Source organism: Nicotiana tabacum, chromosome 18 (genome assembly GCF_000715075.1).
Source record: "Nicotiana tabacum cultivar K326 chromosome 18, ASM71507v2, whole genome shotgun sequence".
In the NCBI taxonomy this organism is placed as follows: domain Eukaryota; kingdom Viridiplantae; phylum Streptophyta; class Magnoliopsida; order Solanales; family Solanaceae; genus Nicotiana; species Nicotiana tabacum.
The window spans coordinates 91,025,000-91,041,663 of NC_134097.1; the positions used below are offsets into that span (position 1 = coordinate 91,025,000).

General features: G+C 38.1%; 1 pseudogene; it reads right to left on the reverse strand.

Moving 5' to 3' along the window:
• Positions 1–481: 481 nt before the first annotated feature.
• On the reverse strand, positions 482–6,069 carry LOC107775440 (putative nucleoredoxin 1; annotated as a pseudogene).
• Between the last annotated feature and the right edge of the window lie 10,595 nt (positions 6,070–16,664).

Genomic DNA, 16,664 nt, shown 5'->3' on the forward strand with positions numbered 1-16,664 from the left:
ATGTTCAACGTTTCTACATATGAGATAATCTCTTTCCTCTGAAGAAGATAGGACAGAAATGAGGATCATGATTTTGTAAACTGTTGCCTTCACCATCAACAGGTATTTCAGAACCTGGAAACAGGAGAAATCATGATTGACTAACCACAAAATAATTCCACAATATATTTTATTTATAATGTTAAACATAATAGTGTTATTATAAGCAGTGGCGGAAGCAGGATCTCCACGAAGGGGGTTCAAAAAGAAAATTTTGTAGCTGGTGGGAATTGAACCTAGGACCTTATGAAGGTTTTGAATCCCCTTGACCACTAAACTACACTTTTGGGTTGTGTTAAGGAGGTTCAAAACTTAATATATAGAGGTAAAAAATAGATTTTACCTTATATATACAAGTGTAATTTTTTAGCGAACCCCCTTCCACCCCCTAAATCCGCCCCTGATTATAAGACTCATTCAAACCACCAACTTAACTAACTCCCTAAGCTTTATAGCAAACTTCTCCATCGCAAATCCACCCATTTTTTTATTTCATTTCCTCCTCTTTAAGCTCCTTTTCTTCTGCCTCTGCATCTATGTTGCATCCCTTGTTCTCTTCCAGAGCACATTTGGGGTGGAGATCAAAATCACTTCACAACAGAATGACCACACTCGTCCCTCACCATTGCATCCATCACAGTTATAAAACAAGCGCTTTGTAAGTACGAGTTCATGCTCATGGAGAGCGTGATTCACATTCTCAGGCCACCCCTTTGCCATCTCCTCATATTGTGCCTCAATCTACTTCATGCGCTCCTCTGTGAACGGATAAGCCAAAACAAATAACTAGATTTCTGGCTTCAGTTGTAACAGTCCTATCTGTTGGCCTAATAGCAACCAACAGGGGATACCACGAACTTTGAACAGACTACTCAATCACACCTTCCTTTCATCACCATAGGGAAGAGCCAGCCACGACATTGTGACAAAAAATTCATCAAAGGAGGCCTGATCTCTATCACTATATATGAATACAACCTCTAAAGCATCATCATTCTCTTTAATCTTGTCATATGCTTCCGTAAGCTTTGGTATGAAAGTACGACACGGAGGACACCAGTGTGCAGAAAAGTAAAGAAGAACATTCTTCCCAACAAGAGCAGACACTGGAATCTACAAAGAAAAATCTCTGATGACTGACTGTAAGTGTGGGAAGGCAGGTAAAGACATCAACAGAAATGGGATGGAAGCTGGTTTACAGTATGATTGACAAAGAAAAATACATGAGAGCACATCTCATGTCAAAATCAGAAAAAAAAAGATGATAACTCGACTAGCAAAGTCAGAGTTATCAAAAAGTCATGTTAATATAACTAGAGTTACCAAATTATGAAAGTAAACATAAGTATCTCACCTTAGCACCATCCTTCCCAATAACAAAATCACGATCTCCTGAAACCAAAATTGACTCAAGTGTCTGCACTTTTCGATTAGCTTTCTCTATCTTCTCAAGTTTTGCAAATCTCTCAGGTGTAAAAGGGTATGCTTGGATGTCGTTCTCTTCTGTGGCTTCAGCTGCATTAGAATGAAGAGCCTTCCCATCTGGCGAAATGATCACCAATGTAGGAAGTTCAGATAGTTCAGCTTCTCGCAGCTCCTGTCCTTCAAGGGGAAGTGAAAACCAAGTCAAGTTAGCAAATGCTTGTTTGAATGACTCTTCATCATCATCAAGCGGAATCGTCAGAAAATCAAAGTTTTCTCCTAGTTCCTTCAACTTTTTTATACACTTCAACTAGCTTTGGAGTGAAAGAAAGGCATCCATTGAATGCGGCCAACAACAAATAAAGGCCTACAGTCTTGCCTTCAAGCTCACAAACTGCTACCTGATAGATATTAAATCATAGTGAAACAACTGTAACAACAGTACGAATTAAACCATAAAGAACATAGTGTAAGGAACTCCAGAAGGTACAACAATTTGAACTGACTTTCCTCCCATCAGCGGCAAATACAAAGTCTCGTGACTGTGAGAGTAAGATAGATTTCAAGGATTGATCCCTCTTAGCTGCTTCTTCCCGGTCTTTAATTTCTTTAACCCATTTAGGAAGTAAAGGGTAACCTTCCACCCCATACTCAAGGATGGTCTCAACTCCACCATCAGTCAATACCTTCCCATTTTCATCAAGGAGTATTCCTTTAACAACAAACAGCTCATCCAGACATTTACGGATTTCAGAATCAGAGAAAGGGACTGCAGGGCATGGCATTTTGGATAAGTAACCCATGAAAGACTCATCGTCCTCATCAGCAGAAAGGAAAACAACTTCAAGTTCTCCTTTGGGAAGGAGCTCATTGTACACCTCTACCGAATTTGGGGTGAAACGTTGGCACGGACCATACCATGATGCCGAAAAGTATAACCCAACTCTTCCCCCCTTTTTGAAGTATCAAGTGTAACCTAAAATTTTGAAAATAATGAGAAGCTTGGATTGTTGATAAATATAGTGGATCAACTCTGTTAATGATTTGAAAATCCACTTAATTCTTTTTTATCATATGGAAGTGATACAAACAGAATATAATACAATGGATGACAAGCAAATTTGTTACTCCCTCCATCCCAATTTGTTTGGCATAGTTTGAATAAACACAGAGTTTAAGAAAGGAATACATGAGCTAAATTGGTATAAATATCAAAAGTACAGTGATAACAAAAAATATCTTTTTGTATACAATGATCCCATGACAAATTATGTCAACCGAAAAAAGGAAAGTTAAAGTTACAAGTTTCTAAATACAGAAAGGTGTCAATATGTAACAACCTAGATATTGTCCGCTTTGCGCCTAAGCTCGCGCGGCTTTAAAATGTGTCACTAGGGTCTAATACTTGTGTACTGATATGCCCAACATCTCTCTCATATTTTGTCGATGTGGGATTCGCCTGGAGTGTCATATACACCCCTTCTTAGGTATTGTCCTTGGTGAGGTTTGCCTCATTACCTTCTCAAAGATGTGAGATTAACTCAGTTGGCTGCGGAAGTTTGCCCCACCATCGTTCAAGGTTGCAAGCGGAATATAATGTTAAACCTATTCCCATGTGCCATATTCCATATATTTAACTATTTATACAAGCATTGAGAGAAAATAAGTGCAGGTCCAAAAGCATAATTAATAATTAAATACGAAATAGTTATCACCCGAATCCATAATCTATTGATAGAAACTCAATGATAACTGAAATAATAAAACTCTAGTCTAAATGCCACGCTAAGACCGTGGAGTATCTAATAAAGTTACATGACTTTAACTAGCAGGCATGCATACCCAAAGCAAAGAAATATGATAGCTTAATTGCAGGAATTCACCGAAGAACTCAAGGATTAAGCAGCCGACTCAGGAGGAGAAGTTTGAGAATTTCAGCAATGGCGGAAAAGAGAAGATGTGGATTTGAGAGAATTATGAGAGAAGAGAGTATTTAGGAAACTTATAATGCAAATCTTATTCATTTCTATATATTACAATGTACTTATATAAAATGGGAATGAATACAACTTGTCTAACAAAATTTTTTCTCCTAACAACTTATGTAACTAACTCCAACTAACTTCTGCTGACATGGCATTTAACTAACTAACTGATTTCTGGAAATTTTTCTCTAACTAACATTTACTGATTCCACTAACTTCGAGCTGGACTTTCTGTATCAATACTCCCTCCTGCAGAAGATCCTTGACCGCAAGGATCAAAATGAGGAAATTGAACCTTCACTACAGTTAAGAATTCCCAAGTAGCACAATTAGTAGGTAACCCTGCCCATTTCACCAATCCTTGTGCGATAGCTTTGTTTCCCTTCTTTACCATCCTTCTTTGTAGTATGGCCTCTGGTTTTGGACAATGTGGGCTGGCTATATCAGTGGTGGGAGGGTAGGCAATTTGAGTGGGTAGTTGGTGGCATTTCTTTAAGAGTAATACATGAATGGTAGGGTGTATTGTGACTGATGGTGGAAACAGTAGGGTATATGCAACTAGTCCTACTCTTTTGGAGATCTGAAAAGGTCCATAATACTTTGCTGCTAACTTGTGAAATGCTTGTGCTGACGCGGTCGCTTGTTTATATGGTTGGATCTTCAAATAAACCTAATCTCCTACTGCAAATTGCATGTCACTCCTGTGAGCATCAACTTGTTGTTTCATCCTTAGTTGAGCTCTCAGCAAATGATGTGTGAGTAGTTGTAACTTCAGCTCCCTATTGATCAGTGTATTGTGAACTACAACTCAGGCTGATTCACCTGGTAAGTAAGGAAGATGTAAGTAAGGAGGTATGCCATATAGAACTTCGTAAGGGGCGATTTTAATAGCTAAATGGTATGATGTATTGTACCAGTATTCAGCCATAGGTAGCCAAGAATACCATTTGGAGCTGTCTTCATTACAGAAACATCTGAGATATGTCTCCGAACATCTGTTTAGAACTTCAGTTTGCCCATCAGACTGAGGATGATAGGTTGAGGAAGTGTTCAATTGTACCCCTTGTATTGAGAACAGCTCTTGCCAGAATGAACTCAAAAACACTGCATCTCTGTCACTAACAATCGAGTCTGGGAGACCATGCAATTTGACTATGTTATCCAGGAATACCTTGGCTATTGATTGGGCAGTATAAGGATGCTTTAAGGGAATGCAGTACCCATACTTACTTAGTCTGTCCACAACCACAAGAATGACTTCATAACCATGGGATTTGGGCAACCTATCTATAAAAAGTCCATGCTGATTTGTGACCACATCACCTCTGGAGTAGGTAGTAGTTGTAGAAGGTAGGGGTGGGCATATATTGGGTAAAACCGATAACCCGAACCATTAATTATTTATTGGGTTATCGGTATTGGGTTATTGGATTAATGGATCGGTAACTGATAAAAAAAAATTTATTGGGTTATCGGTTCGGGCTCGGTTTGGCAATTCTGTTATTGGGTAAAACCAATAACCCAATAAGGGTTAACTAATTTACTAGTTTACCCTTAAGTATATACATACTAGGGTTTCATATACACAGTTCTCACTTCTCAGTTTCTCCGCCTCACACCCTGTCGCCCTCACCAGTTCTCTGCCAAATGGATTGCCTTTGCTTGCAAATTCAACCACTGATTTTTAAATCAAAGCTTTTCTTGGAATACTCAAGTCAAGTTTCACTAAGATGGAACTTTAACTAGTTGTCCTGTTACTCAATCAGATAATGTGGGTGCTTTTGGCAGCAAGAAAATCTTACAATTAGAAGAAACATTTTCTATCAAAAGAATATTGATCAATTGAAAAGGAGAATGAATGCAAATATATCTAAGCAACATAAAAAAAATTGTTCTCATTTGCAACATCTGTTTTAGTTTTATCTTTTCGGGTAAACCGATAACCGAACCGATAATGATCAATAACCGATTAACGGATAACCGATAACCGATAACCAATATCTTATCGGTTTGGTTATCAGTTTATCATATTTATAAACTGATAACCAATAGGCAAAACCGATAATATTCATAACCGAACCGAACTGGCCGATGCTCACTCCTAGTAGAAGGCCAGGGTAGGCTGGTAGATCAGATTTGCTTCTTTGGCAAGTGTCACATCCTTGCACAACTAACTGGACATCTTTCCTGATACCCTTCAAGTAAAATAGTGTCATAAGCCTTTTTAATGTTGCTTCAATGCCTAAATGACGTCCTTGTGGAGTGGAATGCCATAGCCAATGATATATGTTCTCAGCTGTTAAATGTTGCCTAGTACCAATTTCCCTTTTCTCCTTAATTGGTTGTGCTGCCAAATGTATTGTGAGCGAGTTGAGGGATTAGCTATTAGTTGCTCGATCAATGCTTTGAGCTCAGAGTCTGTCTCCCAACTATCAATGATGGCTTGCATAAGATCAGAACTGGTAGTAGATAGTACAAGACAGAATAGTTCAGCTCTAGGCATCCTAGAAAGGGCATCGACCACCTTATTTGTGACTCCACTTTTATACTTAATGACATAGTCAAAGGGCATAAGCTTGGTTAGCCATATAAGCTGAGAGTTGGTATGGAGCTTTTGTTCCATTAAGAACTTCAAAGCTCTTTGGTCAGTCCTGATGATGAACCTTTTGCCAAGCAGATGTTGAGACCATTTAGTGACTGCATGAACTATGGCTAATAGCTCTCTATATTACACTGAGAGTGCCATATGCCTGGTAGATAATGCTTTGCTGATAAAGGCTATGAGGTGTCCTTATTGCATGAGAACAACACCAATCCCATGTCCATTGGCATCAGTTTCAACAACAAAGGTTTTGTTAATATCAGGAAGTGTCAATATAGGAGCTTTTGTCAAGGCTTCCTTTAATTCTTCAAAAGCAGCAATAGCTTTGGGCGACCATTTGAAGTTACCCTTCTTCAAGAGGTCTGTTAATAGTTTGCAAATAATCCCAAAGCTTTGTATGAACCTTCTATAGTAGCCAACTAAGCCAAGAAATCCTCTCAATTGTTTAATGTTGGTTGGTATGGGCCAGTTTCTGACGACTTCTATTTTTTGAGGGTCTGTTGATACTCCTCCTTCAGTAATGAAGTGGCCTAAATACTCTATCCTTTTAACTCCAAAGAAACACTTACTCTCTTTAGCAAATAGATGGTGTTTCTTCATTTCAACGAATACAGATCTGAGATGCCCCAAATGATCCTCCATGCTCCTACTATAGATGAGTATATCATCAAAGAAAACTAGTACATACTTTCTGAGAAAAGCCTGAAAGACAGAGTTCATCAAGCCTTGGAATGTTGCTGGTGCATTTGACAGACCAAAGGGCATCACCAGGTACTTATAGTGTCCTAAGTGAGTCCTAAATACAGTCTTAGGAACATCTTCTTTTGCCATTCTCAATTGATGATATCCAGACCTTAGATCTATTTTAGAGAAGATCTTAGACCCTTTCAATTCATCTAACAGATCTTTCAGCATAGGTATGAGAAACTTATTCTTTATAGTGTGCTTATTTAGGTCCCTATAGTCAATACATAATCTCCAAGACCTATCCTTCTTCCCAACTAAGACAACAGGGGCATCAAAAGGACTGTTGCTAGGTTGTATAATTCCCTGGTCTAACATTTGTTGTACCAGGGATTCTATCACATCTTTCTTCACTGAAGGATACCTATAGGGTCTCTTATTTATAGGTTCAGTTCCTGATTGCAACAACACAATTCTGTGGTAAAAGACTCTTCTAGATCGTGGTAACTGTTTAGGTTCCACAAACAATTCTTTAAATTCTTTCAGTAAGGTTAACAGTTGTGGATCTACATTGTTTTGTTCTTTATACTCTAAGAAATACCATTGTAACTCATTACACATAGTAGGTATTACTTGAATCATACAAAGCTCACAATGATTACCTATAGCTCTAGTTAATCTCCCCACTCTAGTAGCTATGACATGTTTCTTGCTCCTCTTAGAACGTGCTTCCTTGCTTTGTAGTAGAACTCTATAGTAAGAGTTGTTAAATTCATCTTTATATCTCCGAGCGTTAATAGCCACTGAACTCTAAGCACTACACCACATGATCCTAGAGGCAATAACAAAAATTCAGCAGAGAATTCAACCCCTTACAACAACTAAGAAATTTTGTGGTAAAAGACTCTTCTAGATCGTGGTAATTGTTTAGGTTCCACAAACAATTCTTTAAATTCTTTCATTAAGGTTAACAGTTGTGGATCTACATTGTTTTGTTCTTTAGACTCTAAGGAATACCATTGTGACTCATTACACATAGTAAGTATTACTTGAATCATACAAAGCTCAGAATGATTACCTATAGCTCTAGTTAATCTCTCCACTCCAGTAGCTATGACATTTTTTCAGAGTGAAGTAAATACCATATTTTCTTTTACAAATTCGTCACAATTTTGTAATGGACCTGTCCGTTATGAATATTCTGTCACAAATATGTATTTGTCTTGCATAAATTGGTAAAATAACCCTGTCAGTTATGACAATAAGCAAATAGATATACGAGATCAATTTATCATAGAAGCAGTTTAAAAAGGTGAAATTTAGCTCAAGTGCTACAAGACTCAAGATGAGAGAGCAGATATTTTGACAAAGGCACATCATAAGGATCATTTGTTTCTATCTTAGAGAGTTACTTGGACTTGTAAAATAATTGCGTTAAAAAGAAATGTTAAGATTAGTGCACTTTTAATTGTATTCAACTTCTAGATTATTTAGAAAAAATTTAGCTAGTCAGTCTAGAATAGAGCAAGTATGCGTCGAGTCAATAAAGAGAGTGGTAAAGTTTGTTAAATTTTTGAGAGACTGACATAATTGGCTGTTCGGCACAAACATAAGACAACCACTAGCCCATTATATTTGATTGCAAGTTATAGCCTAAAACTTATTGCATTGGCTACAACAAAACATGGGGAAAGTGCACGGTTAGCCACTAATAACACATGTATTTATTTTTAAGCCTCTGTTTAAAATGTCTTTAGTATTTAGCCACTACTTTAATAAATTTTAACTGCCCAGACGAAAATATCCTTCTGTTCATGTCCTTAACTTTTGAACTTAACTTCAGGACTACATGTCCTTAACTTTTGAACTTGTAACTCTAAGTTCAGGACTTCAGGACTACATGTCTTTAACTTTTGAACTTAACTTCATGACTTTAGAGACTACATGTCCTTAACTTTTGAACTTGGAACTCTTAGTTCAGGACTACATGTCCTTAACTTTTGAACTTAACTTCAAGACTACATATACTTAACTTTTGAACTTGGAACTCTAAGTTCAGGACTACATGTCCTTAACTTTTGAACTTGGAACTCTAAGTTCAGGACTAACTCCAGGACTACATGTCCTTAATTTTTGAACTTAACTTCAAGACTTTAGGGTCCTTAACTTTTGAACTTGGAACTCTAAGTTCAGGACTACATGTCCTTAACTTTTGAACTTGTAATTCTAAGTTTAGGATTCAGGACTACATGTCCTTAACTTTTGAACTTGGAACTAAAACCAAACAAAAATAGGATAACTATCCCATATAAATAAATAACATGGGTTAAAACAGAGTTCGTTGTGACTTGCGGCCTACTCTGTTCTCTCACATTCTTCTACCCAAACAAAAGCCTCAAATAATACCAAATTTTATCTCATGAATTGGGTTCGTGGTGAAGTTGTTGGTCAAGCATTGGGTTCGTGGTGAAGCTGTTGGTCAAGCAAGTTTTGGAAAAGTCAATTTTGCAATACCCACAAAGCAGAATACTCAAATTCTTCCATTGATGGTAGTAAAGTCATCTTGGGTTTCCCACTCTGCTACTCTCAGCAACGAGAAGAAAAACGTATTTTCGTTTGGGAAGGAATGGGTAACACTGTCTTTTCATATTAATTTTAATAGACTAGTGGCTACTTTTGCTCAGCATTAAAAATACTGAATAAAAAGTAAATACCACTTTAAAAAGTGGCTACCGCACACAATTTTTACACAAAACATTCGCTAACCCCACCTTATTTTTTTATTCTGCCTCTTTGCTATGCCCAACTCCACCATCCAAACAATTATCATAACCCTTCATAATTATTAGTGTTTACTTTCTCAATTTGACAGTTTCTGTAATATTAATTGCTGAATTAGTGGTTGCAAATACTAGTTTTTTTCCTATAAAATGAAAGAAATAAAATTTGAACTTAACAAGTAGACTATTATCAAAATTGAGCACTGCACTCAAAATTGATATCACATTAATTTAAACTACAAATCTAGGCCGAAGATGTCCTTTGCTTCCTTGTATTTCCAGTCTATTGAAACCCAATTCAAATGTGTACCATGCTGATTGTAAATGTAGCCATAATCTGCGTCAATTTGAATGCAGCAACCCATCCCACGCGTATAATATTTTCCTTCGATCCCCTTCCTGTTGCTGCGCCGAAAAACATTTTCTCGAATTGTGCAAATCAAGTGCATGCTCAAATGTCCAAAGCATTCCCAATAAAACACGTCCCATCTATTTGTTGTCGAAACCCCATGCACATGCCTTCTTGTTGGACGCGTTTCTTCAAAGTCACGCTCACCTCATGCGTATGCCATCCGTGCATCTCCCACATTGAGAGAAACAATTCGTTGTCTAGCATGTGATACATTTCCAGCGTGCAATTCCATGTGAAAACAGGCGTGCATCCCTGATGGAATTTAAAGTCCTCCCAAAAAAACATGCCCCAACTGCTTTGGTTGTGAAAGCTGCCAGCATCCATGCGTGCATCAAGATCTCCTATGTTTGCTGCTGTTATTGGTTTTGTCGAATAGTTGTTTTGTCTCTTGTTTCCATAATGCGTGTCGATTCCATTAGCCATGTGTGTTCTGCAGACACATTCATTGTCGACCTACTGAAGCGTGCTAGTAAATTGCAGGCGTGCGTTGATTCCTCTGTCCCCATTGCTTAATGGTTGGAGCATGGTTGTAACGTCCAAACATTAAAAAATTAAAATTGTTGCTCCTTTTGATTCTAAAAGCATCCATCACATGCTTTTATGTATCCAAGATAACTTTCCATGGGTATTACACTTTTCCATGTGATACTTTTGTTCAACAGCATGTGTTGTCTGGTGGTTTGTAACACCCAAAACGTGAGATTCCATCTTTTGTCGAAAAGCTGAATTGTCTTATATTTCCAAAATGCATGCTGCATTTCCTAGAAATTCCCTAGCGTGCTGGTGCATTCTCCAAGCGCATTGGCATCTATTATTGTCCAGAACTTCACGTGCCCATCTTGTTTTCCCATCCTATTTCAGTACTTCCCTTTGATGTGAATGACTGTCATGAAACGAAAATTACAAAAATGCCAAAGCCTACCTTTAGTGTCCTCCCAGTGGATTGAATGCAATGCAATAATACCACCACTTGAGATTCTACTATAAGATTAGGCTTTAGCTTCGATGATATACCTACAAAAAAATGAACAAAGTTAGCCGAAAAATTGCTATCCAAACTCTCCTCAAGAATGATTCGAGTGTGATAACAAAATGAATCCTCTTTTCCTCCTAATTCCTTGCAACCTTCACTCTTATGTAAGGGCATTGCATCTTATCTTCGTTAATAATCATCCTTCCTTTTGAGTCCATATCCCAGAAACCATGGCATTCAGTATTTCCTTCATCTAGAGCATAATTGGCAAGGTGGTCTGCTAATGTATTCCCTTCTCTGAATATGTGTGTGACCTTGATGATACTTTGTTCCTTCAATCTTAAAATCTCCTCTACATGTTCAGTAATATACCAAGGAGGCTTCCATGATTCCTCTATAATGTTCTTTAATAGCATAGAATCTGTCTGCAGCCATATCTGGAAATAATTAAGATTTTTGCACATCTTCAATGCCTCCACAATAGCTACCGCTTCTGATTCATTGTTGGTTCCTTCAAAAATCTCCCTTCCTTCTTCATATATCAAATCACCTACCTCATCCCTTATGCAGAAACCAATTGAACTCCTCCCTGGGTTCCCTCTACATGCTCCATCCGTATTCACTTTGATCCATCCTCTTGAAGGAAATTCCCATAACACTTTATCATATTTCAGTCGAGGTGTGTATTGCTCCATCATTGTCAGTAAGTCCAGCCACTTGTGAGGCACATGTAGTCCTGGCTTTTTCAGTTGGACCAGCGCTTGCAAAGTAGATGACACCTGGTAAATAACTCTGCTCACTGACACTAGTTCTCCATATTTCAAACTGTTTCTTCTCTTCCAAAGTTCCCATACAATGCATGCAGGTAGAGCTTGTAACACTGGCTTCAATCTAGGTACAACTGGTGCTGTCCAACACTTTGTAATTGCTTGATGTAATGACAACCCATCTAATGCAATTCCTGCTCTCCTCAGGAAGTAAGTCCAAACACTTCTACCTGCATTGGATGTGAAGAACAAATGTAGTAATGACTCCTCCTTAGGATCAACACAGCACCAACATTCAGATGGCATGGAGTATCCTAGTTTACGCAAGAAATCATCAAATGGCAGTTTGGCTTTACACAGGAAGAAGGATATCTTGAAAGGTAAACCTTTTACCCATATCATCTTGTAAGCTAATCTTGGGTTGGCTCTTCTTCGCAGGTAATCCCATGCAGACTTTACTGTAAAATGTCCCTTTGTTTCAAGCATCCAGAAAGGAGTATCTAACTGTGAACTTTCAGTTGGTGGTCTAATATTCTGCACAATGTGGTGTGCCAAATCTTCTGGTAGGCTCTCAAACATTTTATCCGCATTCCACATACCATTTTCAGCCAGATCATTGACATTATGAATATCCTCATCGATACCAAACTCTGCTAGTACTTGAAAATATAAGGCTCCCATCTCAGTCCAATTGTCGTACCAAAATAGAGCTGATCCCATTCTCAGTTTCCAGTAGATTTAATGCTCAATCAAGTCCCTACATTCTAGCATTTTTCTCCACACGTGGGATCCATGCTTCTAAGGTACAATTACTGCATTCAGTTTCTTGCAGTACTTTTGACTCATAAAAGAACTCCACAAACTGGGCTTAGTCCTGAAATTCCACTATAATTTGTAGAATAGTGCCTTGGATACATCATGTAGGGACCTGAAACCTATGCCGCCCTCCTCATAAGGCATACAATGGTTAGTCCAAGACGCCCAATGTCTAGTGCTGCCTCCCACATTGCTGCTCCAGAAAAACTTGGCAAAAATGCTATGTAATTTGTTGATCACATAACTTGGTAGATTAACTGCTGACAACATATGAATTGGGATACTCTGCAGGACATTTGCAATCAAAACAGCTCTGCCTCCTACAGAAAGGAGTTTGCCTTTCCATGAATGCAGTTTGTCCATAACCTTGGTGATTAATCCCTGGTAATAGTCTCCCCTTCTTCTTGCATAAAAATAGGACAGCCAAGATAGGTCATAGGGAAATATTGTCTTTGTATACCTGTAATCCTTTCCACCTTGTTAATCACCTCATTATTCGTTAAGTGATGCAGGTATATGGCTGATTTGGCTTTGTTCACCAGTTGACCAGATGATGATTCATAAGCTTGCAAAACCTGCATCACAAGTCTCAATGAAGTTTCATCAGAAGAGCAGAAAATGATCGTATCATCAGCGTATGATAGATGATTTATTTTTGGGCTCCATTTTGGCATTCCAAATCCACAGAAATACAGGTTAGTGTGTAGTGAATTCAATCCCCGAGAAAGTGTTTCTGCTGCTAGAATGAATAGAGTTGGTGACAAAGGGTCACCCTATTTAACTCCCCTCGATGATTTGAAGAAACCATTAGGCTGACCATTTATAAGAATAGAGTACCAATTGTTCCCAATCAAATCAAAGATCAAGCCAATAAGAGCTTCAGGAAATCCCATTTTTCTTAGTATTTTGGTCAGGAATAGCCATGATAGCCTATCGTAAGCTTTTGTCATATCAAGCTTAATCACAACGTTTGGACCTGCTTTTGTTCTCAACCTGATATCCTTAATGATTTCTTGAGTTAGCAGTACGTTCTCAACTATGCTTCTGCCCTTCACAAAACTTGCCTGTTCCTCTGAGATTATGTTTGGTAATAATTCAACCAACCTCTCATGAATAACCCTAGAGAAAATCTTGTTAGCAAAGTTGCTAAGACTGATTGGTCTCATGTCTGCAAAGGTCATAACTTCTTTTTTCTTTGGTAATAAAACCAGGTTTGTGTGTGTCACACTCTTTGGCAACTGCTGACCGCAAAAGAAAGCCTTGACCATGCTTACTACATCTTCAATAATTTCCCAGCATGTTTGGTAAAAGGCTCTAGTGAATCCATCCGGTCCACCAGCTGAGTCCCCATTCAACCCCATAACTACGCTCTTCACTTCTTCATTGGAAGGCAAAGCCATCAATCTTTCATGTTGATCACTATCTACCATTGAAGGTACATGATTTAGAATATAAAAATCATTTGGAACTGCACTCTCTGTAAATTGATCCTTGTAGAACTTTATTGCTTCTTCTGCTATTAAGTGATCTTCTTCAATCCAGTTACCAAGGCTATTCTGGATCCTTGATAATTTCAGTCTCTTCCTTCTCCCATTAACTTGGTCATGGAAGACTTTAGTGTTTCTATCGCCATCTTTGAACCATAACATTCCAACTTTTTGTCTCCAGAATTCCTCTTCTAATGCAAGATATTTAATCATTTCATCTTGGACCTGTTGTAATCTTTGTCTATTCATCTGTGTAGGATTGACTTCAAATTGTCTTTTATGAGCCATGACCACCTCCTCAAGGCTTGCAATCTTCTGGAATATATCCCCATATGTAGCTCTGCTCCAGGTAGATAGTGCTTGTTTAAGCTTCTTTAACTTGTAGTTAAAAATGCAGAAAGGGTTAGTACTAAAATCAGCATTCCAATTCTCCTTTACTACATCTTTGAAGGTTTCATGCTTTGTCCAGAAGTTAAGAAATCTGAATGACTTCTTAATTGGCGTAGTTTCTATATCACATTTCAGCAGCATTGGGCATTGATCAGACCCAATTTAGGATAGGCGAGTTATCTCCAATCCAGGAAAGGTTTGTTGCAATTCATTATTGCCAAAACATCTGTCCAATCTTTTAAAAATGCATTCCTCCTCTAATCTTCCATTCCACCATGTAAATATGCTTCCTTTAAAACCCAAGTCTGTCAAGTTGCAGGTATTGATGCAGTGTCTGAAGTCATCTACTTCAATGAGAGAAACTGGCAAGCCCCCATATTTCTCTTTCTCATCCTATATCACATTAATGTCGCCTCCAACTAGCCAAGGTACTGTCATATCTGATGCCATTGCATACAACGTATCCCATAGTTCTATTCTTTCAGTGCGATCACATTTGGCATAGACTAGTGTAAGGATGAGCTCAACATGTGTTTCAGAGTGCATCAATCTCAAAGTCAGCTGTTGAGTCATGTTATATAAAATAGTAACCTCAAAAATTTCATCAATACAAGCCCAAATCTTGTTTGACACATTCACCACAGCCTGTGCCAAACCAATTCTTGCTCTATACCTCTCCATTTTGTGAGACTGTTGCATAGGCTCAAGGATTCCTATGAACTCAAAATGATGTTTTCTGTGCATTGTAATCAGCCTTTCAAATGCTTTTATTGTGTTTACTGACCTGATATTCCATATAATGGCATCCATTAAATGTTTTGGGATTTGGACAGTGTTCTCCTTGTTTGTACTCCACTAACTGGGACAATAGAAGTCTCTTTTGACTGTTTCTTTTTTCCCTTTGTTGCAGATTTACTAGTTCAATAAGCCTTGGCGATAGATCTCCCTGCTTGGCAACATTAAGGAAATTTTGTGCAGTGGATTCCTCATCCATGTCTCTACCTTTAAGTTCTGCGTGGTTAACTTGATCATGTGCTTCTAGTGCTTTTTTTGATGTAACAATATCCTCTGCCTGGTTGATAAGTTCTGCATCTTTTTCAGCATGTTCATTGGTCAACAACATTGTATTGTTCAATGGAACGTTACTTCCTGCTAAATCCTGCACGGTGCTCAATGGAACAGTACTTCTTGCATAAACCTGCACTGTCATAGCTCGGTTCTTGTCTGCATTTCTCATCTTGGTTCTTGTCTGCATTTTCAGCTTCTTTCAAGGCATTACTAACAACATTATATGAAGTCCCTCCTGGATCTATAATATTAATGTTCCCCTCTTTTGTCTTTTCTGTTGCTGCATTTGTGCATTCGCTGATGCTTTGAATATTGATTGCATTGGCATTACAATTAACAATTTGATCCTCATCTTCCACTTCATTTCCTCCAAATTCTTCATCACTATGCATTGTATCTGGAATCTGACCATCTGCTAAGTCTTCCTCTGTTTGGTTGAGCCATAATCTTCCTCCTGCCCATTTTTCTTTTTCATTGGTCCTGAATTTCTCAAAATCTGTATCTTCAACAAATTCATTTTCTTTGTTGTTTGCTAATTGTTGTTCAACATTGGTGTCCTGTGAAGGAATGTCTTGACATGAAGTATTGACTTGAACTACATTATTTTTGAATGCTTTTTGGACCCAATGGGCAGTTGACTCATTGCGAAAATGCTGCTCATTCCCCAAATCTTTTTGTACACAATGAGCTGTTGATTCCCTATTTACTGCATGATTTTTTATTGCTGTAGGATTGAAAGTAGGTGTTGCAGGGTTCAGTTTCTTGGGTTGTGTCTTGGATGATTGTCTCCTAGATGAGTTAGGAGAAGTTACCTTTTGTACTATTTCTCTAGTTGAAAAATCAAATTCCTGCTCCTCTGACTCATTCTCTACACTTGTTGTGGAGTTATTTTGCTGAATATCATTGTTGCCTGTGGTTTTTTGAACTGGAGTTTCCTCCACAGCTGCCAATTGGTTACCTTCGTTAATCTCACCATTTTTAATTTCTAGCACTGCAAATTGGTTGGTTGTTTGTATTTGTTTTTTCACAGCTGTATTGTTAACAAGAACTATTTCTTTCCCTTCTACAGTAGTACCTTCAGATTGTTTGCCTTTGTTTAGTCCCCTATTGTTGCGAACTTCCTTCCATTGAGGGCCTGCATTACCAACTACCTTACCACTAGTAAGGATCATTAAGGGAGCATCATGTTTTGCAGGTTTACTATTGCCTTGTTTCACATTTTCGACATTTTCCTTATGC